The sequence below is a fragment of the Taudactylus pleione genome, unplaced genomic scaffold (genome assembly GCF_031769625.1).
Source record: "Taudactylus pleione unplaced genomic scaffold, aTauple2 ptg000186l, whole genome shotgun sequence".
In the NCBI taxonomy this organism is placed as follows: Eukaryota; Metazoa; Chordata; class Amphibia; order Anura; family Myobatrachidae; genus Taudactylus; species Taudactylus pleione.
Window position 1 is genome coordinate 4,281,374 of NW_028284588.1, and position 27,061 is coordinate 4,308,434.

The following is a 27,061-nucleotide window of genomic DNA, read 5'->3' on the forward strand; positions in this document are numbered from 1 at the left end:
AGCAAGCATTGGTAAAATTCAGAGGAATTAGTAGAATAAGATGATATGGAGTTAAGCAAGCATTGGGAAAAGTGAGAGGGATTAGTAGAGTCAGAATATATGGAGTTAAGTAAGCATTGGGAAAAGTCAGAAGGATTAATAAAACCTGATGATATGGAGTTAAGCAAGCATTGGTAAAAGTCAGAGGAATTGGAAGAATAAGATGATATGGAGTTAAGCAAGCATTGGGAAAAGTCAGAGGGATTAATAGAATCAGAAGATATGGAGTTAAGAAACCATTGGGATAAATCAGAGGGATTAGTAGAATCAGATGATATGGAGTTAAGCAAGCATTGGGAAAAATCAGTGGGATTAGTGGAATCAGATGATATGAATTTAATCAAGCATTGGGAAATGTCAGAGGGATTAATAGAATCAGAAGATATGGAGTTAAGAAACCATTGGGATAAATCAGAGGGATTAGTAGAATCAGATGATATGGAGTTAAGCAAGCAATGGGAAAAGTCAGAGAGATTAGTGGAATCAGATTATATGTAGTTAAGAAAGCATTGGAGAAAATCAGAGGGATTAGTAGAATCAGATGATATGGAGTAAAGCAAGCATTGGGAAAAGTGAGAGGGATTAGTAGAATCAGATGATATTGAGTTAAGGCAGCATATTGAAAAGTGTGAGGGATTAGTAGAATCAGATGATATGGTGTTAAGCAAGCATTGAGAAAAGACAGAGGCCTTAGTAGAATAAGATGATATGGAGTTAAGCAAGCATTGGGGAAAGTCAGAGGAATTAATAGAATCCGATGATATGGAGCTAAGAAATCATTGATAAAAGTCAGAAGAATTACCAGAATAAGATGATATAGAGTTAAGCAAGCAATGGGAAAAGTCAGAGCGATGAGTAGAATCAGATGATATGGAGTTAAGTAAGCATTGGGAAAAGTCAGAGGAATTAGTAGAATCAGATGATATGGAGTTAAGCAAGCAAGGGGAAAAGTTAGAGGGATTAATAGAATCTGATGATATGGAGATAAGCAAGCATTGGTAAAATTCAGAGGAATTAGTAGAATAAGATGATATGGAGTTAAGCAAGCATTGGGAAAAGTGAGAGGGATTAGTAGAGTCAGAATATATGGAGTTAAGTAAGCATTGGGAAAAGTCAGAAGGATTAATAAAATCAGATGACATGGATTTAAGCAAGCATTGTGAAAAATCTGAGGGATTAGTAGAATTAGATTATGTAGAGTTAAACAAGCATTGGAAAAAATCAGTGGGATTAGTAGAATCAGTTGATATCGAGTTAATCAAGCATTGGTAAAAGTCAGAGGAATTGGAAGAATAAGATGAAATGGAGTTAAGCAAGCATTGGGAAAAGTCAGAGGGATTAATAGAATCAGAAGATATGGAGTTAAGAAACCATTGGGATAAATCAGAGGGATTAGTAGAATCAGATGATATGGAGTTAAGCAAGCATTGGGAAAAATCAGTGGGATTAGTGGAATCAGATGATATGAATTTAATCAAGCATTGGGAAAAGTCAGAGGGATTAATAGAATCAGAAGATATGGAGTTAAGAAACCATTGGGATAAATCAGAGGGATTAGTAGAATCAGATGATATGGAGTTAAGCAAGCAATGGGAAAAGTCAGAGAGATTAGTGGAATCAGATTATATGTAGTTATGAAAGCATTGGAGAAAATCAGAGGGATTAGTAGAATCAGATGATATGGAGGAAAGCAAGCATTGGGAAAAGTGAGAGGGATTAGTAGAATCAGATGATTTTGAGTTAAGGCAGCATATTGAAAAGTGTGAGGGATTAGTAGAATCAGATGATATGGTGTTAAGCAAGCATTGAGAAAAGACAGAGGCCTTAGTAGAATAAGATGATATGGAGTTAAGCAAGCATTGGGGAAAGTCAGAGGAATTAATAGAATCAGATGATATGGAGCTAAGAAAGCATTGATAAAAGTCAGAAGAATTACCAGAATAAGATGATATAGAGTTAAGCAAGCAATGGGAAAAGTCAGAGCGATGAGTAGAATCAGATGATATGGAGTTAAGTAAGCATTGGGAAAAGTCAGAGGAATTAGTAGAATCAGATGATATGGAGTTAAGCAAGCAATGGGAAAAGTTAGAGGGATTAATAGAATCTGATGATATGGAGATAAGCAAGCATTGGTAAAATTCAGAGGAATTAGTAGAATAAGATGATATGGAGTTAAGCAAGCATTGGGAAAAGTGAGAGGGATTAGTAGAGTCAGAATATATGGAGTTAAGTAAGCATTGGGAAAAGTCAGAAGGATTAATAAAATCAGATGATATGGAGTTAAGCAAGCATTGTGAAAAATCAGAGGGATTAGTAGAATTAGATTATGTAGAGTTAAACAAGCATTGGAAAAAATCAGTGGGATTAGTAGAATCAGTTGATATCGAGTTAATCAAGCATTGGGAAAAAATCAGAGGGATTAATAGAATCAGAAGATATGGAGTTAAGCAAGCATTGGCAAAAGTCAGAGGAATTAATAGAATCAGATGATATGGAGTTAAGTAAGCATTGGTAAAAGTCAGAGGAAATAGTAGAATAAGATGATATGGAGTTAAGCAAGCATTGGGATAGTGAGAGGGATTAGTCGAATGAGATGATATGGAGTAAAGCAAGCATTGGGTAAAGTGAGAGGGATTAGTAGAATGAGATTATATAGAGTTAAGCAAGCATTAGGAAAAGTCAGTGGGATTAGTAGAATCAGATGACATGGAGTTAAGCAAGCATTGGGAAAAGTCAGGGGGATTAATAGAATAAGATGATATGGAGCTAAGCAAGCATTGGGAAAAATCAGAGGGATTAGTAGAATTAGATTATATGAATTTAATCAAGCATTGGGAAAAGTCAGAGGGATTAATAGAATCAGAAGATATGGAGTTAAGAAACCATTGGGATAAATCAGAGGGATTAGTAGAATCAGATGATATGGAGTTAAGCAAGCAATGGGAAAAGTCAGAGAGATTAGTAGAATCAGATTATATGTAGTTAAGAAAGCATTGGAGAAAATCAGAGGGATTAGTAGAATCAGATGATATGGAGGAAAGCAAGCATTGGGAAAAGTGAGAGGGATTAGTAGAATCAGATGATATTGAGATAAGAAAGTATATTGAAAAGTTTGAGGGATTAGTAGAATCAGATGATATGGTGTTAAGCAAGCATTGGGAAAAGACAGAGGCCTTAGTAGAATCAAATGACATGGAGTTAATCAAGTATTGGGAAATTTCAGAGGTATTAGTAGAATCATATGATATAGAGTCAAGCAAGCATTGGGAAAAATCAGTGGGATTAATAGAATCAGATTATATGGAGTTAAGCATTGGGAAAAATCAGAGGGATTAGTAGAATCAGATGATATGGAGCTAAGCAAGCATATGTAAAAGTCAGAAGAATTAGTAGAATAAGATGATATGGAGTTAATCAAGCATTGGGAAAAGTGAGAGGAATTAGTAGAATCAGATGATATGGAATTAAGCAAGCAATGGGAAAAGTCAGAGGAATTAGTAGAATAAAATTATATGGAGTTAAGCAAGCATTGGGAAAAGTCAGTGTGATTAGTAGAATCAGATGATATGGAGTTAAGCAATGGGAAAAATCAGAGGGATTAGTAGAATCAGATGATATGGAGCTAAGCAAGCATTGGTAAAAGTCAGAAGAATTAGAAGAATAAGATTATATGGAGTTAAGCAAGCATTGGGAAAAGTTAGAGGAATTAGTAGAATCAGATGATATGGAGTTAAGCAAGCAATGGGTAAAGTCAGAGGAATTAGAAGAATAAAATGATATGGTGTTAAGCAAGCATTGGGAAAATGAGAGGGATTAGTAGAATCAGATGATATGGAGTTAAGCAAGCAATGGGAAAATTCAGAGGGATTTATAGAATCTAATGATATGGAGTTAAGCAAGCATTGGTAAAATTCAGAGTAATTAGTAGAATAAAATGATATGGAGTTAAGCAAGCAAATGGAAAATTCAGAGGAATTACTAGAATGAGATGATATGAAGTTAAGCAAGCAATGGGAAAAGTTAGAGGGAATAATAGAATCTGATGATATGCAGATAAGCAAGCATTGGTAAAATTCAGAGGAATTAGTAGAATAAGATGATATGGAGTTAAGCAAGCATTGGGAAAAGTGAGAGGGATTAGTAGAGTCAGAATATATGGAGTTAAGCAAGCATTGGGAAAAGTCAGGGGGATTAATAGAATCAGATGATATGGAGTTAAGCAAGCATTGGTAAAAGTCAGTGGAATTAGTAGAATCAAATGACATGGAGTTAATCAAGTATTGGGAAAATTCAGAGGTATTAGTAGAATCATATGATATAGAGTCAAGCAAGCATTGGGAAAAGTCAGTGGGATTAATAGAATCAGATGATATGGAGTTAAGCAAGCAATGGGAAAAGTTAGAGGGATTAATAGAATCTGATGATATGGAGATAAGCAAGCATTGGTAAAATTCAGAGGAATTAGTAGAATAAGATGATATGGAGTTAAGCAAGCATTGGGAAAAGTGAGAGGGATTAGTAGAGTCAGAATATATGGAGTTAAGTAAGCATTGAGATAAATCAGAAGGATTAATAAAACCAGATGATATGGAGTTAAGTAAGCATTGGTAAAAATCAGAGGGATTAGTAGAATTAGATTATGTAGAGTTAAGAAAGCTTTGGAAAAAATCAGTGGGATTAGTAGAATCAGTTGATATCGAGTTAATCAAGCATTGGGAAAATCAGAGGGATTAATAGAATCAGAAGATATGGAGTTAAGCAAGCATTGGAAAAATTCAGAGGAATTAATAGAATCAGATGATATGGAGTTAAGTAAGCATTGATAAAAGTCAGAGGAAATAGTAGAATAAGATGATATGGAGTTAAGCAAGCATTGGGTAAAGTGAGAGGGATTAGTAGAATGAGATTATATAGAGTTAAGCAAGCATTAGGAAAAGTCAGTGGGATTAGTAGAATCAGATGATATGGAGTTAAGCAAGCATTGGGAAAAGTCAGGGGGATTAATAGAATCAGATGATATGGAGTTAAGCAATCATTGTGAAAAATCAAAGGGATTAGTAGAATTAGATTATATAGAGTTAAGCAAGCATTGGGAAAAATCAGTGGGATTAGTAGAATCAGATGATATGAATTTAATCAAGCATTGGGAAAAATCAGAGGGATTAATAGAATCAGAAGATATGGAGTTAAGAAACCATTGGGATAAATCAGAGGGATTAGTAGAATCAGATTATATGGAGTTAAGCAAGCAATGGGAAAAGTCAGAGAGATTAGTAGAATCAGATTATATGTAGTTAAAAAAGCATTGGAGAAAATCAGAGGGATTAGTAGAATCAGATGATATGGAGGAAAGCAAGCATTGGGAAAAGTGAGAGGGATTAGTAGAATCAGATGATATTGAGTTAAGTCAGCATATTGAAAAGTGTGAGGGATTAGTAGAATCAGATGATATGGTGTTAAGCAAGCATTGAGAAAAGACAGAGGCCTTAGTAGAATAAGATGATATGGAGTTAAGCAAGCATTGGGAAAAGTCAGAGAAATTAATAGAATCAGATGATATGGAGCTAAGAAAGCATTGATAAAAGTCAGAAGAATTACTAGAATAAGATGATATAGAGTTAAGCAAGCAATGGGAAAAGTCAGAGCGATTTGTAGAATCAGATGATATGGAGTTAAGTAAGCATTGGGAAAAGTCAGAGGAATTAGTAGAATCAGATGATATGGAGTTAAGCAAGCAATGGGAAAAGTTAGAGGGATTAATAGAATCTGATGATATGGAGATAAGCAAGCATTGGTAAAATTCAGAGGAATTAGTAGAATAAGATGATATGGAGTTAAGCAAGCATTGGGAAAAGTGAGAGGGATTAGTAGAGTCAGAATATATGGAGTTAAGTAAGCATTGGGAAAAGTCAGAAGGATTAATAAAATCAGATGATATGGAGTTAAGCAAGCATTGGTAAAAGTCAGAGGAATTGGTATAATAAGATGATATGGAGTTAAGCAAGCATTGTGAAAAATCAGAGGGATTAGTAGAATTAGATTATGTAGAGTTAAACAAGCATTGGAAAAAATCAGTGGGATTAGTAGAATCAGTTGATATCGAGTTAATCAAGCATTTTGAAAAATCAGAGGGATTAATAGAATCAGAAGATTTGGAGTTAAGCAAGCATTGGCAAAAGTCAGAGGAATTAATAGAATCAGATGATATGGAGTTAAGTAAGCATTGGTAAAAGTCAGAGGAAATAGTAGAATAAGATGATATGGAGTTAAGCAAGCATTGGGAAAGTGAGAGGGATTAGTAGAATGAGATGATATGGAGTAAAGCAAGCATTGGGTAAAGTGAGAGGGATTAGTAGAATGAGATTATATAGAGTTAAGCAAGCATTAGGAAAAGTCAGTGGGATTAGTAGAATCAGATGACATGGAGTTAAGCAAGCATTGGGAAAAGTCAGGGGGATTAATAGAATCAGATGATATGGAGCTAAGCAAGCATTGGGAAAAATCAGAGGGATTAGTAGAACTAGATTATATGAATTTAATCAAGCATTGGGAAAAGTCGGAGGGATTAATAGAATCAGAAGATATGGAGTTAAGAAACCATTGGGATAAATCAGAGGGATTAGTAGAATCAGATGATATGGAGTTAAGCAAGCAATGGGAAAAGTCAGAGAGATTAGTAGAATCAGATTATATGTAGTTAAGAAAGCATTGGAGAAAATCAGAGGGATTAGTAGAATCAGATGATATGGAGGAAAGCAAGCATTGGGAAAAGTGAGAGGGATTAGTAGAATCAGATGATATTGAGTTAAGAAAGCATATTGAAAAGTGTGAGGGATTAGTAGAATCAGATGATATGGTGTTAATCAAGCATTGGGAAAAGACAGAGGCCTTAGTAGAATCAAATGACATGGAGTTAATCAAGTATTGGGAAAATTCAGAGGTATTAGTAGAATCATATGATATAGAGTCAAGCAAGCATTGGGAAAAGTCAGTGGGATTAATAGAATCAGATTATATGGAGTTAAGCATTGGGAAAAATCAGAGGGATTTGTAGAATCAGATGATATGGAGCTAAGCAAGCATAGGTAAAAGTCAGAAGAATTAGTAGAATAAGATGATATGGAGTTAAGCAAGCATTGGGAAAAGTGAGAGGAATTAGTAGAATCAGATGATATGGAATTAAGCAAGCAATGGGAAAAGTCAGAGGAATTAGTAGAATAAAATTATATGGAGTTAAGCAAGCATTGGGAAAAGTCAGTGGTATTAGTAGAATCAGATGATATGGAGTTAAGCAATGTGAAAAATCAGAGGGATTAGTAGAATCAGATGATATGGAGCTAAGCAAGCATTGGTAAAAGTGAGAAGAATTAGAAGAATAAGATTATGTGGAGTTAAGCAAGCATTGGGAAAAGTTAGAGGAATTAGTAGAATCTGATGATATGGAGTTAAGCAAGCATTGGTAAAATTCAGAGGAATTAGTAGAATAAAATGATATGGAGTTAAGCAAGCAATGGGAAAAGTCAGAGGGATTAGTAGAATCAGATGATATGGAGTTAAGTAAGCATTGGGAAAAGTCAGAGGAATTACTAGAATCAGATGATATGGAGTTAAGCAAGCAATGGGAAAAGTTAGAGGGATTAATAGAATCAGATGATATGCAGATAAGCAAGCATTGGTAAAATTCAGAGGAATTAGTAGAATAAGATGATATGGAGTTAAGCAAGCATTGGGAAAAGTGAGAGGGATTAGTAGAGTCAGAATATAAGGAGTTAAGCAAGCATTGGGAAAAGTCAGGGGGATTAATAGAATCAGATGATATGGAGTTAAGCAAGCATTGGTAAAAGTCAGTGGAATTAGTAGAATCAATTGAAATGGAGTTTATCAAGTATTGGGAAAATTCAGAGGTATTAGTAGAATCATATGATATAGAGTCAAGCAAGCATTGGGAAAAGTCAGTGGGATTAATAGAATCAGATGATATGGAGTTAAGCATTGGGAAAAATCAGAGGGATTAGTAGAATCAGATGATATGGAGCTAAGCAAGCATTGGTAAAGGTCAGAAGAATTAGTAGAATAAGACGATATGGAGTTAAGCAAGCATTGGGAAAAGTGAGAGGAATTAGTAGAATCAGATGATATGGAATTAAGCAAGCAATGGGAAAAGTCAGAGGAATTAGTAGAATAAAATTATATGGAGTTAAGCAAGCATTGGGAAAAGTCAGTGGGATTAGTAGAATCAGATGATATGGAGTTAAGCAATGGGAAAAATCAGAGGGATTAGTAGAATCAGATGATATGGAGCTAAGCAAGCATTGGTAAAAGTCAGAAGAATTAGAAGAATAAGATGATATGGAGTTAAGCAAGCATTGGGAAAAATCAGAAGGATTAATAAAATCAGATGATATGGAGTTAAGCAAGCATTGGTAAAAGTCAGAGGAATTGGTAGAATAAGATGATATGGAGTTAAGCAAGCATTGTGAAAAATCAGAGGGATTAGTAGAATTAGATTATATAGAGTTAAGCAAGCATTGGAAAAAATCAGTGGGATTAGTAGAATCAGTTGATATCGAGTTAATCAAGCATTCGGAAAAGTCAGAGGGATTAATAGAATCAGAAGATATGAAGTTAAGCAAGCATTGGCAAAAGTCAGAGGAATTAATAGAATCAGATGATATGGAGTTAAGTAAGCATTGGTAAAAGTCAGAGGAAATAGTAGAATAAGATGATATGGAGTTAAGCAAGCATTGGGAAAGTGAGAGGGATTAGTAGAATTAGATGATATGGAGTTAAGCAAGCATTGGGTATAGTGAGAGGGATTAGTAGAATGAGATTATACAGAGTTAAGGAAACATTATGAAAAGTCAGTGGGATTAGTAGAATCAGATGATATGGAGTTAAGCAAGCATTGGGAAAAGACAGGGGGATTTATAGAATCAGATGATATGGAGTTAAGCAAGCATTGGGAAAAATCAGAGGGATTAGTAGAATTATATTATATAGAGTTAAGCAAGCACTGGGAAAATTCAGTGGGATTAGTAGAATCAGATGATATGAATTTAATCAAGCATTGGGAAAAGTCAGAGGGATTAATAGAATCAGAAGATATGGAGTTAAGAAACCATTGGGATAAATCAGAGGGATTAGTAGAATCAGATGATATGGAGTTATGCAAGCAATGGGAAAAGTCAGAGAGATTAGTAGAATCAGATTATATGTAGTTAAGAAAGCATTGGAGAAAATTAGAGGGATTAGTAGAATCAGATGATATGGAGGAAAGCAAGCATTGGGAAAAGTGAGAGGGATTAGTAGAATCAGATGATATTGTTTAAGCAAGCATATTGAAAAGTGTGAGGGATTAGTAGAATCAGATGATATGGTGTTAAGCAAGCATTGGGAAAAGACAGAGGCCTTAGTAGAATCAGATGATATGGAGCTAAGCAAGCATTGGTAAAAGTCAGAAGAATTAGTATAATAAGATGATATGGAAATAAGAAAGCAATGGGAAAAGTTAGAGGAATTAGTAGAATCAGATGATATGGAGTTAAGCAACCAATGGGTAAAGTCAGAGGAATTAGTAGAATACAATGATATGGTGTTAAGCAGGAATTGGGAAAAGAGAGAGGGATTAGTAGAATCAGATGATATGGAGTTAAGCAAGCAATGGGAAAATTCAGAGGGATTAATAGAATCTGATGATATGGAGTTATGCAAGCATTGGTAAAATTCAGAGAAATTAGTAGAATAAAATGATATGGAGTTAAGCAAGCACTGGGAAAAGTGAGAGGGATTAGTAGATTCAGATTATATGGAGTTAAGTAAGCATTGGGAAAAGTCAGAAGGATTAATAGAATTAGATGATATGGAGTTAAGCTAGCATTGGTAAAAGTCAGAGGCATTGGTAGAATAAGATGATATGGAGTTAAGCAAGCATTGGGAAAAATCAGAGGGATTAGTAGAATTAGACTATATAGAGTTAAGCAAGCATTGGGAAAAATCAGAGGGATTAGTAGAATCAGATGATATCGAGTTAATCAAGCATTGGGAAAAGTCAGAGAGATTAATAGAATCAGAAGATATGGAGTTAAGCAAGCATTGGGAAAATTCAGAGGAATTAATAGAATCAGATGATATGGAGTTAAGCAAGCATTGTTGAAAATCAGAGGAATTAGTAGAATAAGATGATATGGAGTTAAGCAAGCATTGGGAAAGTGAGAGGGATTAGTAGAATGAGATGATATGGAGTTAAGCAAGTACTGGGAAAAGTGAGAGGGATTAGTAGAATGAGATTATATAGAGTTAAGCAAGCATTTGGAAAAGTCAATGGGAGTAGTAGAATAAGATGATATGGAGTTAAGCAAGCATTGGGAAAAGTCAGGGGGATTGATAGAATCAGATGATATGGAGTTAATCAAGCATTGGTAAAAGTCAGTGGAATTAGTAGAATCAGATGATATGAAGTTAATGAAGCATTGGTAAAAGTCAGAGGGATTAGTAGAATCATATGATATAAAGTCAAGCAAGCATTGGGAAAAGTCAGTGGGATTAGTAGAATCAGATGATATGGAGTTAAGCATTGGGAAAAATCAGAGGGATTAGTAGAATCAGATGATTTGGAGTTAAGCAAGCATTGTGAAAAGTCAGAGGAATTAGTAGAATGAAGAGACAGATTGTATTGCCACTTTATTGGTCTCTGTTAACTGGTAACTTTTCAAGGATTTTGTGTGTTAATTCCCGTTAACCCGTGTTAAGCCTGACAACACATCAATTTAACAGGCATAAACAAAGGTGTAGGGTGAAAAGGGGAGCCTAATCAGTGGTGTAACCAGGTTATTTGGAGCCCAGGGCAAATTAAAAAATGGAGCAACCCCCCCATGTGCATGCGCCGAAGGCGCAAGTGGCAAAAAATGGCCGTGGTCACTTAAAAATGGGGTGTGACAACATGACACACACACCCATAACCCCAGTAGTGCCCCTTATACAGTACCCCCAGTATGCAATGTCCCCAGTTGTCGTCCCTCTTATGCATGCCCATAGTAGTGCCCCTTAGACACTACCTCCAGTAGTGATCCTCTTATGCAGCCCCCCATTAGTTCCCCTTATGTAGTACCCTCAGTATGCAATGCCCCCAGTAGTGGTCACCCTTATGCAGGCCCTCATTAGTTCTCTTTATTCAGTACCCCCAGTAGTGGTCCCCCTTGTGCAGTGCCCCATGTTGTGGTCCCCCTATGAAGTGCCCCCAGTAGTGGTCCCCCTTATGCAGTGCCACTTATGTAGTGCCTCCAGTAGCAGTCCCCCCAATGCAGTGCCCCCAGTAGTGGTACCCCCTTATGCAGTGCCCTTTATATAGTGCCCCCAGTAGTAGTCCCCCCTATGCAGTGCCCCCAGTAGTGGTACCCCCTATGCAATGCCCTTTATATAGTGCCCCCAGCAGTAATCCCTCCCATGTAGTGCCCCCAGTAGTGATCCCCCTTATGCAGGCCCCCAACAGTGATCCTCCCTATCCAGTGCCCCCTGTAGTGGTCCTCCCTATTTAGTGCCCCCAGTAGTGGTCCCCTAGTAGTAAGCCTCTTGTGCCCCTAGTAGTTAGCTCCTTATATAGTGCCCCCAGCAGTAGTCCTCCCATGCAGTGCCCCCAGTAGTGATCCCCCTTATGCAGGCCCCCAGCAGTGATCCTCCCTATCCAGTGCCCCCTGTAGTGGTCCTCCCTATTTAGTGCCCCCAGTAGTGGTCCCCTAGTAGTTAGCCTCTTGTGCCCCTAGTAGTAAGCTCCTTATGTAGTGCCCCCAGCAGTAGTCCTCCCATGTAGTGCCCCCAGTAGTGATCCCCCTTATGCAGGCCCCCAGCAGTAATCCCCCCTATCCAGTTCCCCCCTGTAGTGGTCCTCCCTATTTAGTGCCCCCAGTAGTTTTCCCCTAGTAGTAAGCCTCTTGTGCCCCTAGTAGTAAGCTCCTTATATAGTGCCCCCAGCAGTAGTCCCTCATGCAGTGCCCCAAGTAGTGGTCCCCCTTATGCAGGCCCCCAGTAGTGATCCCCCCTATCCAGTGCCCTTATACAGTGCCCCCTGTAGTGGTCCTCCCTATTTAGTGCCCCAGTAGTGGTCCCCTAGTAGTAAGCCACTTATATAATGTCCCCAGTAGTAGTTTCCCTTGTGCCCCAGTAGTAAGCACCTTATATAGTGCCCCAAGTAGTAGTTTCTCCCCCAGTAGAAGTCCCCAGTAGAGGTTCCCCCTCCCAAAGCAATGCCCCCAGTAGTATCCCCCCAGTTGTAGTCCCCAGTAGTGCCCCACCACCAGTAGAGGTGCCCCCCAGTATTGGTGCCCCCAGTAGTAGCCCCCCCGATGCAGTGCCCCCACATAGGGCAGACACTCATTGGCTGCTGGTTAACACACACATCCAGTGGTATAAGTAGGGTATTTGGAGCCCAGGGCAAATTTGAAAAGGGAGCCCCCCTCATACTGAACATCCCGATATGTGCGCTTGTCGAAGGCGTGCGCGTAAAAAAATGGGCGTGGTCACTTAAAAATGGGGCATGTCAACATGACACATGGCTTTATTTTCACGCTGAACATTCCTATCCATATGCACTTTAACCCCCATAGTACCCCTTATACAGTAGCCCCAGTATGCAGTTGTGGTCCCTCTTATGCAGACCCATAGTAGTGCCCCTTATACAGTATCCCCAGTAGTGGTCCCCCTTATACAGCCCCCAATTAGTTCCCCTTACTCAGTGCCCCCAGTAGTGGTCCCCCCAAATGCAGTGCCGTATGTAGTGTTCCCCCTTATGCAGTGCCCCCAGTATTAGTCCCCACAATGCAGTGCACCCAGTAGTGGTATCCCCTTATGCAGTGCCCTTCATATAGTGCCCCCAGTAGTAGTCACCCCCCTATGCATTGCCCTTTATATAGTGCCCCAGCAGTAGTCCCCTCCATGCAGTTTTCCCAGTAGTGGTCCCCCTTATGCAGGAACCCAGTAGTGATCCCCCCTATCTAGTGCCCCCTGTAGTGGACCCCGCAGTGCCCCTAGCAGTAAGCCCCTTATATAGTGCCCCCAGCAGTAGTCCCCCCCTGCCATGCAGTGCCCCCAGTAGTGGTCCCCCTGATGCAGGCCCCCAGTAGTAACCCCCCTATCCAGTGGTCCCTGTAGTGGTCTTTCCTGTTATTGCTCCCAGTTGTGGTCCCCCCAGTGCAGTGCCCCTAGTAGTAGGCCCCTTTTATAATGCCCCCAGTAGTAGTTCCCCTCCCAAGTAGTGGTCCCCAGTTGAGGTTCCCCCTCCTGATTAAGTGCCCCCTGTAATAGCCCCCCCAGTAGAGGTCCTCCCAATAATGGTGCCCCCAGTAATAGCCCCCCCAGTAGAGGTCCTCCCAATAATGGTGCACCCAGTAGTAGCCACCACCCCCGTTGTGCCCCCACCCCAGTAGAGGTCCCCCCCATAGTAGCCACCCCCCTCCCCATTGTGCCCCCAGTAGTGCTGACAGGTTTTTAAAAAAAATATATAAAAACATACTTACCCGAATCCACGCTGCTGCTCCAGACCGCGACACCTCTCCCACCACCGCCGCCCGCCAGTCCTCCCGGGCTGGTGCGCTCAGCATAATGGGAGAGACGTCATGATGTCATGACGTCTGTCCCATTACCCACTGTAGGAGCCGGACGGAAGTACGGCTCTTGCAGTGGGTGCTGCAGCAGTCAATGAGAGTCTATCTGTGTTATGCACAGCCTGAGCCCGCCTCCTGGCACTATTGGGCAAGCAGTCAGGGGGAGGGAACGGGCTCAGGTGTGCAGCACAGGACCAGCGCTGGAAGCCTAGCGCCGGTCTTGTGTAAATGTGTAGTGCTGACTGCACTCACTGCAGTCAGCGCTACACTGGTGGCTAACTAGGGCGGGCCGGACCGTGGCAGGCAGCGCCCCCCCACGCCGCCGGTCAAACGGTGCCCAGGGCACGCACCCTGCTCGCCCTGCCCTAGTTACCCCACTGCACACATCGCCGCCGCACAGTGATGATGTGTGAGAAGAAGCAGCAGCAGCCAATAAGAGTCTGTCTGGCTCTCATTGGGTGCTGGTTAACACACACATCACTGCTGCACTAGCGGCGAAGTGTGTGTTAAACTGCACAACCAGAGCCCGCCTCCCACCCTCCTCCTGGCACTATTAGGTAAGCGCTCAGGGGGAGGAAAGGGACTCGGCTGTGCAGCACAGGACCGGCGCTGGGCGCAGGGAAGCCTAGTGCCGGTCCTGTGTAAATGTGTTGTGCTGACCACACACACTGCAGCTGGTGGTGCCCCCCCATGCCGCCTATCCTACGGCACCCAGGGAACGTGCCCAGCTCGCCCTGCCCTAGTTATGCCACTGAGCCTAATTGAATTGCTTTGGCCAATAAAGCCCAAGGCAACCTCCCTTACTCCTCCGTGAAAATTTATCGGGTGTAATTGAATTTCCCCCTTAGTAATATAACAAATATAATAGACATCATGAAGTGAATTGTATTTTGTTTTTTAAATAAGAGAATTTCCAGAAAAGGAGACACACTTTGCAGAGATAAAAAGTGTGTCACAATGAAAAATATTTTATTGCTGAGTAGTATATTTACGGAATAGTCTTCAAGAAGTTGTGGTTGGAAATATACAGAAAAAATTTAAAATATGGGAATAACCTGGTGACGTGGGTCTGCTGTACAGTGTGCAGCATGCTAGTCCATCAGAATTCTTTTATTTTGACAAGTGTCAGGATGCTAAATAGAACAAAGGGATGTGATCCCTGTGTTTTGTAAGTAATATATTAGTGGTAGAGGGATGTGTGTGGGACTGTTTTTTCAATAAATGTATACAATATTCAGTGTGTGTCTTGTGTTTATTTTAGTTTTTTTTTTCAGGCAGACTACAAGCACCAGTTGGTCATTAATTTGTGGGCATGCTGGTACTTGTTGTTCCCCATGTGCCATCATACGCTGTGTGTCTTTCTGCTATAGCAAAATCCGCAGGATTGCTGGTTATTGTAAAATATCCCCCCCCCTATTTTTTAATACCAGATCAGGTTCAGAGGTCCAAGACTGAGTATTGATTCGGGGGAGGGACCCCAAGCATTTTATTTATGTTTTTCATTTAACTATTTTGCTGCTGCTAGCAGCATTCAGCGGCTTTGTAGAAGTGTGTTGGTAAAATATAATATTTTTCTACTAGACTTTAACTTTTAGGCTATGAATTCTTGATTAATGAAAACATTCTATTTGGTCATATATAGGTCTGGTCATATAGTAAGCTGCTGTCCTGTTTACTACTGCTGTACCTCTATGCTTTATAGATGTGCTATATTATTTTAAACTACCATATGTTTGTGCTGCTGCTCTGTCGCTTAGTTTAGCCAGTCAACTCACTGCTTCCTTTGTCTAATAACATTATCATGAGCTGGACGGTAGTCAAAATTGGCTGGAAACTAATGTTATTGATGTTAATAATACTGAAGGAACAAAAACAAATCCAAAATACATATATTATTTTTTAGCTCTTTTATCGATATTTAACAAAATCCAGAAACTAAAACATGAACCTGTGGGTTGTTTTCTGTCATTAAATTAAAAGCAATTTTGTAACTAAGAATATCAATACTTTGCTCTATCTCTGGGGCTGATTCTGTGTTGCAACAAATGAGGGAATCTGTACTAATGGGTGTTCGTGTATCTGCAAGTGGAAAGCCATGCCACCCATTGATTTTGTGCCAGCCACTGCAACAGTCAGCAATAGTATTGGCACTAGTATTGGCACTTGTACCAGCCCCATGCTACTGTAGGTACAAGAGCTCCATCTCAGACTCAGTTCCTCTGTTTATAGATAACAGAACCTTATCCACAGAAACTACAGATTGTAATAGTAGACAGATATGTTTTTTTACTAATATCTTTTTTTTGGGGGGGGGGGGGGGCTCTGTGACATAGGGTCTAGAGTTTGAGAAAGTGACAATTTTTGTGCCATTTTGTTTTTTAAAAAATATTTGCCATTTTAAACACCTATTTGTGTGATTGCTGCTATAAAGTGCTATATAGTAACTACTATAAATTAGTGTGGGGATTTTTTGGGATAATCAAAAGTAACCCCCTCCCCATTGCCACCATTTTACATTTGCATTTAATGGGTAAATAATAACAGAAAAAATATAAACAATTTCCGTTCACTACATTTTGTCAGTCATAAAAGTTTTATTTAGTAATTATGTAAAATGGACAATAAGAAATGGTAGCAAAATAGCTGTCATATAGAATTCTGTTGGTTTCACTCATGTCTAATAATAGGCATCTCTTTTTCCACAATGATAACTTTGTTGACATATTCTATCATGAATCTGTAGAACATCAGCTTTCTTGATATATGCAGACAGTGTGTTTTCTGTTTCATCAATAATGCATACTGTAATAGCAAAAGGTACACCTAGTGCTTGATAGTTAGCATCCTCTTATAATACATTTTATTATTATTTCCTGAAGCCATTGTTTGACACTTTCTTTTAAGATAGTATATAACTTGAACAAAATAATATAATATATATTGTGAGACATATAATTCATGTTGAACAAGTTCTTGGTTTTGTAATGTGCATAGCAAAGTAATATTAAATGGGTAGAGTTTTTGCAGTTTCTAGGTTCATATGTGATAGGTTTTATTGCTCCTGGCGTGATTTTGGCAAAATAGAGAAAGAAGAAAAAGGTTGATGTAGATGTTGATCTAAATCGATCAACATCAACAGTCTTTCCGACCACAAAAACTGCTAATTGATTATCCATAGGGATGATAAATATGTGGAATTTGTTGTTGGAAAGCCCATCAATATTGATCTATTTAGATCGATTTTAAATTGATATAAATCGACCTTTAGTAATTTTACAACAAAATATTTACTAGAGATTTTGAGTGTCAAGTTACAATTTTACATTTTAGATAACAGTTTGCTAGTACTCACAGAAATCAAATGTGCTTAATTTACTTATGGACTACATCCATTTTAATTTTCTGATTGAAATGTATTTGACATCAAAACCTTTAAAACAAAAGTTATTAGAAAACATCGATACAATCAAGAGAGCCCGAAAGTAATTAGAGAGAGGAAATCAGCCATTGCACATTTTCCATAGATACATGGAGGAAATGAAAAAAGATTTTCCATGCTAGGTCGTTGAAAAAATCATACTGGATCAGGCACTAGTGGAGGAGAACTAATGCAAACACTACTACATGAAGATAGTAGGTGGATATTCCTCATATACCTATGATGGATATACCATCATAGTCCCTAATGGTTTAAGTGAGGATATTAAATTTGCTGGTATTTTTCTTCCATAAACTGTGAAATAAACTTGAATCACACATGATGTATAAAAAACTTCATCTTCTCTGAAATTTTACCCATATCATCCAGGATATTCTCAATTATATTTATTCCTTGAAATCAGGCAATGAAACATCGGCTAATACTTATAATATTAGACAATACAATTAGTGTAAAAGAAACAATCCTAGGGTACTGAAGCAATTTATATATATATATATATATATATATAAAAATATATATACAGTATATATATATATATATATACATTATATATTTATATACATATATATACTGTATGTTGTTTCTTTGTTTCTTTGCTTGTTTGTTGATATCTTCCAAAGCTCTCAAGAAAAAGCTGTCAAATCTTACATAGTTATTTAGTATTGAAAAAGTACGCTATTAGACCACATAGCGACAACGCGACAATGCGACAAAGTGACAGAGCGACAAATCTTATATAGAAAATTCATTGATTTGTTTGCTTGTTTGTTTGGTACACCCCTGCACCGATTGGGTTGAAACCAATGCAAGGTGGTTCTGTTGGATCCTGGACAGATTTTAGGGGGGTCAGGGACCCGGCCAGACCTCCCTTTGGTGTACGCTGGGCAGACCTTTGACCCAGGGAGCCTGTTCTGAGCCTTCCACTGGATGGATTTAGACAAAAACTTCACATAATGGTAACATTGGATCCCAGAAGACATACTAGGGAGTTGAGGTCCCCGTGAGATCTCCCGTTGGTGTACACTGGGCAGAACTTTGACCCAGGGAGTCTGTCCTGGGCCTTTCACTGGATGTACTGTATTTGGATGAAAACTTCACAGAGGGTTGGCAATTGGTCTGGGATGCCTAATAGAGTGGTTGGGGTCCCGGTCGGACCTCACGGCAGAGTGCGCCAGACAGAACTTTTCCCAGGAAGCCTATTCTGGGCCTTCCACTGGATGTATTTGGATAACATCACATAATAAAACTTAATAACTTGAAGATTTAAACCTGGGCAATGCTGATTACTTTAGTTAGTAAGTAAATAAACGCTCTGTAGTCAGATTACTGCAATCAAGCAAGGAGCTGTCCCTCATGTGCAAAATAAAAAATAAACTAAATAAAATTTGATATGTAAAACAAAAGCTAAGGAAAACAACAAGCTACAGCTTTAATTGACAAGTTGCACTTACATAAAAAGGGATGTAGTTATTAGAGGCCGCTGGTCTAAATCCCGATGGTAATGCCTGACACGGGACTTCAGATAGGTGTCGAAATACTGACGCCTATCTCAATCCTGATGCCGGAATGCAGAAGGACACCATCCCAAACAAGGTAAGTCTGGAGCATCTTACCAGTTAGCCGTGAGAGAGAGGGCTAGATTTAGGCACCTCCAGGAGGACTTATGGTTAGGAACCCCAGGGAGGGTTAGGGCTAGGCTAGTGGAAGGGGGGTTATGGTTAGGCACCCCCCCAGGAGGGTTAGGTTTAGGGTGTGTTAAGGTGGGTTAGGTTTAGGCATCCCCAGGTAGACTTAGGGTTAGGCACCACCCCAGGAGTTTTAGTGTTAGGCACCACCAAGGGAGGGTTAGGGTTAGGAGAGGGAGAGGGGAGGGTTAGGATACTTACCAACCCCAGTTGGGATCTCCTCCTGTCGGGCTTCCGCAGTCAGGATTTGATCCGGCACCAGCATTTCAATCCCATTCCACATAGAAATATGCATATTCACAGGACAAAAGAAAAGCCAGCTGCCTTTCAGATGGAAAATAATGAAATGCTCTAAACAAAGTAGTGCAGACTCCAGATATCTATCCACCTACATGTATTATTCACTCTCCAACTCAGGTAATTGTCCAATCTGGGCTGGTCCTGTCTGGAGTTGCCAAGAAAACAATTATCCCGCAGCTGATGTGTTTCAATTAATTAAAATCTTTAACAAAGCAGATAGATGATTATTATTAATCAAAAACAGACCACATTTCTCAGAGGGATGCTAATAGTCATAATTGTGACTAGTCATAATCATCAGTGCACACTTGCACCAAACCAATACCAGGTGGAAAAGATAAGCCTCCAACAGGCCTATTTATGCTTGCATTGAACACTTCATAGCCTGCAGTTCTATCAAAAAGCCCTGACTAAACTTTACATACATGAGAATGCACCATTAGAACCCAGTTATACCTTGGTTGTAAGTGTAGTTGTTGTCAAAATGCTATAGGCTCTGCATAAGCCATAGTTGTGTGAGCTTATTTTGAAGCTTGCACAGTATGAAAACAGGCAAGATACAAACTTCATATGTTCAAAACTTCCACAGGACCTGGCATTTAGAAATGTGCTTCTCCATCAAAGTGCAGCTGTAAGGTTCAAAATGTGTCCCATAAAAGTATATGTAAAAGTATTTGTACAGACGGGCCCAGCAAGTTTGTTGCTCATAGCGTGCCATTTAAGCCTCTGTGTCACACTATGGAATGTTATGTGATGACTGTACTTTGGCGTACCTTGGTATTCTACAATGAAAGATAAGCCACGGCATGTACTACACCACTTAAGCGCTGGGAGGCGAGTGCTCCACTGGTGAAATTTGTACTAATTACCATACTGTAAAATTGGATGGATATCACTGACAAGTGGGCCAATCACATTCATGCAGTGTACAGTATATGCATATTGCATGTTCGCACAACCAATATTTGTAATAATATCACATAAGCTCTTAGAAAGGTATCACGACCAGGGATTCTTTACTGGTAAGTCTGCAGTCTTTGCCTGTTAGGGCGCTCTGGCGTGGGCCTTCTTTTGTTGGTGGTGCTGGAGTAAAGTGACTGGCATCGGGTGCATCTGGTGGTTCCTTGTTGGTAGGCCATGCCAGCATGGGAGTGCTGCACAGCATTCCCACGCTGCAGTTCTATGGGCATCACCATCTTGCATTGGGCCATGTAACCTAGGGAACCAATCCCCTAAAGGTCAGCTGTTTTGTCCGGCCAATCACGCTCTGCTGTTGGGGATATAAGGGAGTTCATAGCTTCCTTACTTTGCCAGTGCAACGTGTATCAGCCGAGTCTGGTCACATTTATCTGAGCTCCTCTATGCAGCTGACTATAAGAATTATTTATCAAAAATGGGGAGGAATTTCCACCCCATGCGCAAACCATCCTAGGCAGTACCACCTCCCCTTAACTAGTACAATGCTGGTCCGTCCTTAGGATGATGACCTGGTCCTCTCATAAAGCAATGACTGACTCACCTTTCTCAAAGGGTAAATGTTAGCCAAGATCTGCTTTCCTCCGGGCTGCACCTCAACTCTTGGAAGAAGCACATAAAAAATACATTCCAATGACAACATATTGGTACAAACCAATTAATTACAAATTTGGGTGGGTAGGTGGGATAACAATCTCGACAGAGGAAGCTAAACCCCTCCTCCAGCCTTTAAATAGTAATGCTAAACCCCGCCTAAATGGAGCAGCTAATAGGATAGCCATTTTTATTAACAACTATAACCACCAATCATAACCTGTCAACATCAAACCAGCTCTAACTAGTTTTTGTTCCAATAAAAAACAGAGTGCTTATATCCTCTCACGCTCATACAAATATTTGAGTATTTTATGCGCTTGAATCAAGGTACTCATCCTGTCAGCCAGTACGTCATTCAATTTCAAACATTAGCATCTGAGCTAATGTGGAATGAGGAGGTGCTAACATCAGCCTTCTGGCACAGACTTTCTGATCGTATTAAAGATGACTTGCCACTCGAGACCACCTTACAAATTTAAATGATCTTATCTCCCTGTGTAACAAAGTGGATCTTCGTTTTAGGGAACATCAAGCAGAAAAGCTCAAAACCGATTGACCTAGGTCTTACCCGGTTACCCCATCTGCTCCTATCCCTCCTGCACCTACCAATGAAGAGCCTATGCAGGTCTTCCATACCCATCTCTCCAGAGAAGAACACCTGAGGCGTCACAGAGAGAATCTCTGCTTGTACTATGGAGAGGCAGGACATCTTGTGGCTTCCTGTACCCACAGGCCGGAAAACTCCCGCTCCTAACTAACTCCGGGGACACCAAGTTAGGAGTAATACTTCTGTCCCCTAAAAAAAAAGACTCTGAGCTATCCTTAGCCATAGACTTTAAACATGGTCCCATTTTTGTGTCAGCTCTTCTGGATTCTGGTTCCGCAGAAAATTTCCTGTCCTCCCAGATGGCTGATCAACTTCAGGTACCCTGTGAGAATTTAAGTGTTCCCATCACTTTGTCCTCCATCGATGGGGGACTAATTTCTAATGAAATTGTGACCAGGAAGTCTCTACCTCTATTGGTTCGCATTGGAGCTTTACACTTTGAGAATATCACTTTCTGATTATACCCGAAGCATATCATGACATTATACTTTTTGCCTCCCTGGCTTCATAAACATACTGTAACCCAATAATCAATTGGAATACCATGCAAGTAATGTCCTGGAGTGAGGAGTGACGGAGGTCTTGCCTACCCAAGATTCAACCTGTGAGAGAGATACAAATCTCTGAAGAGTTGTGGACTCCTGTGGAGTATCAATCCTTTGCGGATGTGTTCTCTGAGAGAAAGGCCAATATTTTGCATCCACATTGGGACTGTGACTGTCCTATTGAGTTAACTCCAGGTAAAACTCCTCCATGAGGGCGAACCTATCCCTTATAGGTACCAGAGACCAGCGCCATGTCAGAATAAATTTTAGAAAACTTGAGAAAAAGCTTTATAAGACCTTCTACATCACCTGTTGGTGCTGGATTTTTTTTTTGTGTCCAAAAAGGATGGTGTCTCAGACCTTGCAATGACTATAGACGACTGAATGACATTACAATTAAGAACAGATATCCTCTACCTCTCATTACTGACCTCTTTGAAAGAGTTAAAGGATCCACCATTTTTTCTAAATTAGACTTGAGAGAAGCCTACAATCTTATTAGAATCCGGGACGTAGACGAATGGAAAACCACATTCAATATGCATAATGGGCACTTCGAATACCTAGTTATGCCCTTCAGGCTCTGCAATGCACCTGCCATTTTCCAAGGGTTCATGACCAAGATTTTTAGAGATCTGTTGTATGTTTCGGTGGTGGTTTATCAGGACCACATTTTATTTTTTTTCATCCTCTCTTCAGGAACATCACAGTCATGTCAAAGATGTCTTGTGGCGACTGAGGCAGAATCATCTTTATTGTAAACTGGAGAAGTGTGTCTTTAATGTATCCAGTATTCCTTTCTTGGGATACATTATTTACGGTTGTGGTTTGGAGATGGACCCTCAGAAGGTCCAGGCAATCCTGGATTGGTCCTGACCTACCTCCTTAAAAGCCATCCAGATACTCCTCGGGTTTGCCAACTATTACCAATGCTTCATCAAGGGATTCTCCTCATTGGTTGCCCCAATTACCGCTTTGACACACAAAAGTGCTGATCCATCTGCCTTCCAGCTTCTAAAACAAGCCTTTATATTTGCTTCTGTTTTGAGACAACCTGATATTGACAGACCATTTCTTTTGGAGGTTGATGCCTCATCAGAGGCCCTTGGTGCTGTTTTCTCCCAGAGTTTCAAAGATGGTAAGATCCACCCATGTGGGTTTTTCTCAAAGAAATTTTCACCTGCAGAGAGAAACTATGCCATCGGAGAGCAAGAGTTGCTGGCAGTCAAATTGGCACTTGAGGAGTGGCGATACTTATTAGAAGGTGCCAAACATCCCTTCATTGTTTTCCCGGACCATCAAAATCTACTCTTCCTGAAGAACATACAGTGCATTAGCCCTCGCTTGGCTCGTTGGGCAATCTTCTTTGCCTGCTTCAAGTTTACACTTACCTATCGTTTTGGATCCCTCAACCAGAAAGCAGATGCACTCTCCTGTTCTTTTCCTACGGACAATAATCTGGATCTACTCCGGGAGACCCTTGTTCTGAATTCTAAAGTTTTTGCCACAATTAAATTGCAGACTCCTACTGGGACAACATATATAAATCCTGATTTGCAAAAACAGCTTCTAACCTGGGCACATTCATCTAGCTTTGCCGGACATTTGGGTACTCATAAGACCCTGGAGATCTTGCAAAGTTCCTACTGGTGACCTTCTATGAGATCTGAAGTGGCAGAGTTCATCACTTCATGTACCCAGTGTGCCCAGCACAAGACTCCTCATCAAGCACCTGCTGGAGAATTGATACCTCTTCCGGTTCCTTCCCATTCTTGGTCTCACCTATCCATGGATTTTGTGATGGATTGCCTCCTTCCAATGGGTATACTACCATCTGGGTGGTGGTTGACCGGTTCTCTAAAATGGTCCATTATATACCACTCAAGAAGTTGCCTTCAGCTCTGGAGCTGGCTCATCTTTTCATCCTACACATCTACCATTTGCATGGGCTCCCAACGGAGATAGTGTCTGACCATTGGGTACAGTTCATGGCAAAGTTATGGAGAGCTGCAGACCAGTGAGCCCAAATTAATCATATAGGAATTGTATCACATGAGGATTATTAGTTACACTAGCGCTTATTAGTTGTTTTCTTATCTGTGACTATTTGTGTTTTTTTAAGCTGCTCTGTGATCACCATGGCAGGATTGAAATGTATCTCTGAATGTATTGATAGGAGAAATAAATACTCCATTACAATAGAAATCAATTCGGATGAGTCACCCCATATAGATGAGAATAAACATATAAATAAATGTATTCTATAAAATGGAGTCCCTCTGTATGGCAGAAACACGCCATTGGTGGGACAAATTAACATTACAAAAGTGTCTGGATAAAAACTTAATCCCAAGAGGGTTGAGAATTTTTAAAACATCGTCATTTAGTAATGATAATGGTTTTTTGGATGTTTGGAATAATGTATTGGATGATTGCTCAAGAAATTTAATGGGACTTCTGATTAACCATAGGGCAGAAAAAGTGAGAGAAACAAAGGGAGAAATAGACCTTGTACAGGGGAAGTTAAAAGGTTATGAAAAACTCCCAGGTTTTAATGAGAGATTTAAAAATTAATCATAGAATAGAAGATTTTGAAAAAAGTTTAATTATGAGGAAAGATGAGAAAATGAATAGGGACAGAGAAGATTATGCTAAAGATCAGGTCCGCACATTTAACAAGAAATTCAGAGATAGACCCCTAGGAACCCCAGTATTTAAGAAAAGACCAACCTTTTCCAGTGCCCAATCCAGAGGTAGAATAGACTCGAGCCCTCGTAGGCCTCTACCCTATTGTCATGAAAGGTATGAGAATTATCACCACTATGGGAATGGAGTAAGAAGGAGAGGAACAATAAGAAGTGAGGATGATTCTCGAGTGCAAGTCACTGTCAGGAATAGGTTCAGTCATCTTTCAGATGTAAGGAACCAAGTTAATGACATGAATACACCTGTAAGAGACATACATTGGATAGAACAAGTCATAATTTTTTAGGGAAGGAGAGGCCCACCAATCATCGCAGATCCCCACTTCAACAAAGAAGAGAGAGACAGGAATGAAAACTAATGGGAAAGAGAATAAGAGAGGAGGTAGAAGAAAGAGCGGTGTACGAGGAGGAAAACGAATTTACAAATTCAAACAAAAACAAAGTGGAAGTGAGAGGTATATTTAATTTAACAGATAGGATTCTCTCTAGGGATGAGCTGTCTCTCCTCGACAAGGGTTTTAAATTTGCCCTTCGGTTCAACCAAATTTGTTTGATCTCTTTGTGGATCTTAATAAATCTGTCAGGACTCTGAGCCATAAAAGATATTTTGCTCTAAAAAATATACAAAAATAAGGAACCAGTGGTTCGCCAATTGTTTTGGACTCCACTGATCAGGTACCCCTTGACATTTGAGAGTCTTTATGGAGAGAAAGTGGAGGGAGTCCTGAAAGTAGTGAGTTGATTTATGATGTGAAAAGAAGGGGCAAATTATTTAAGAATCCCTCAGAATTCTACCCTTTGCAATATCAGGGGCCTTTTGTGGAGAGCTTTTATGCTTCCACTATGGAAGACTTCAAGAATCTATGTAAAAAAACTGAACAGAAAAAGAGGGAGAATGAGAGACAATTTGTCAAGAAGAGAAAGAGTAGCTCTTAAGAAGCTGATTGCCGAGAATGATCTTATCATCAAGGAGGCGGATAAGGGGGGGATTGTATTACAGAATAGGCAGGATTATATTAATGAAGCAAATAGACAGCTCAGTAATGAATTGTTTTATAAAAGCCTATCCAGTGACCCTACTTTTAAATTTCAAAAAGAACTAAGGGAGTTTTTGGATTTGACCCTAGAGAAAAGGGTGATATCTAAAGATACGTGGCAATTTTTATGGGTTGTGCACCCAGTGATCCCGATATACTATCACTTGCTGAAGATTCATAAATGCATGTCTGCACCTCCAGGTTGACTGATCATTTCGGGGATAGGGTCAATGATGACCAATTTATCATATTTTGTAGATTCATATTTACAAGATTTTGTAAGTAAATTACAATCATACACGAGGGACACCATGCACTTCTTACGTAAGTTGACAGATATAGAGTGGAAAGATATTGATAACTTGTGATGTAGAATCCCTTTAATCCCTTTATATGAATATCCCACATGATCAGGGGATATCAGCGGTTAAGTATTTTATAGGGCATCTTCCATTTGCATGGGCTCCCAATGGAGATAGTGTCTGACCATTGGGTACAGTTCATGGCAAAGTTCTGGAGAGCTTTATGTTCCACCATGCAAATCAAGCTGAACGGCTACTGCCTATCATCATCAGAGCAATGGTTCCACTGAGAGGGTGAACCAGGAGCTTGAAACATTCCTCCGCATATTTATGTCATCATCACAAGATAACTGGTCAGAGTCCCTTCTGTGGGCCGAGTTTGCTCACAATTTCTCATACCATTCGTCCTCCGGTCAGTCTCCTTTCTTTGTTGTTTCGTTTGTCACCCAAGGATTCCAGAATTCCAAAGTCTGCATGTCTATGATGTTCCACCATAGAGAATTTTGCATCCATTTGGTCTCAGGTCCATCCTACCCTGCTGAAAGTTTCTTCCAGGTACAAGAAGGGCGCTGACAAGAAGTGCAGGGTGGTTCCCAGAAACCTAGTCAGTGACCAGGGGTGGCCCTCTACCTGTAACCATCACCTTTGTGTTCCCTCTATGAAATTCGCACCTTGCTTCATCGGACCCTTTGCCATTATTGAGGTGATCAATCCCGTAGCCTACAGACTGCAGCTTCCCTCCTATCTTCGAGTCCCTAATACCTTCCATATCTCTCTCCTCAAGCCTCTCATCCTCAACAGATTCCTAAAGGTCCTGCCTACTCCTCCTCCAGACATAAATAGGAGTTGAGTTTGAGGTCAGCCGGGTCTTGGACTCTCACTTCTGGCAAAGACATTTGCAGTACCTTCTGGATTGGAGGGGTTATGGCCCAGAGGAGCACTGCTGGATCCGAGCGGATGACATCCATGCTTCTGTTCTTGTGCGCAGTTTTAACCGGGACCATCCCAACAAGTCCAGAAGGTGTCCTGAGGCCACCTGAAAGGAGGGGGTACTGTCACGACCAGGGGTTCCTTACCAGTAAGTCTGCGGTGTTTGCCTGTTAGGGGGCTCTGGCGTGGGCCTTCCGGTGGTGGTGCTGGAGTATGGAGACTGGCACCGGGTGCATCTGGTGGTTCCTCATTGGTAGGCCATGCCAGCATGGGAGTGTTGTGGAGTGTTCCCACGCTGCAGT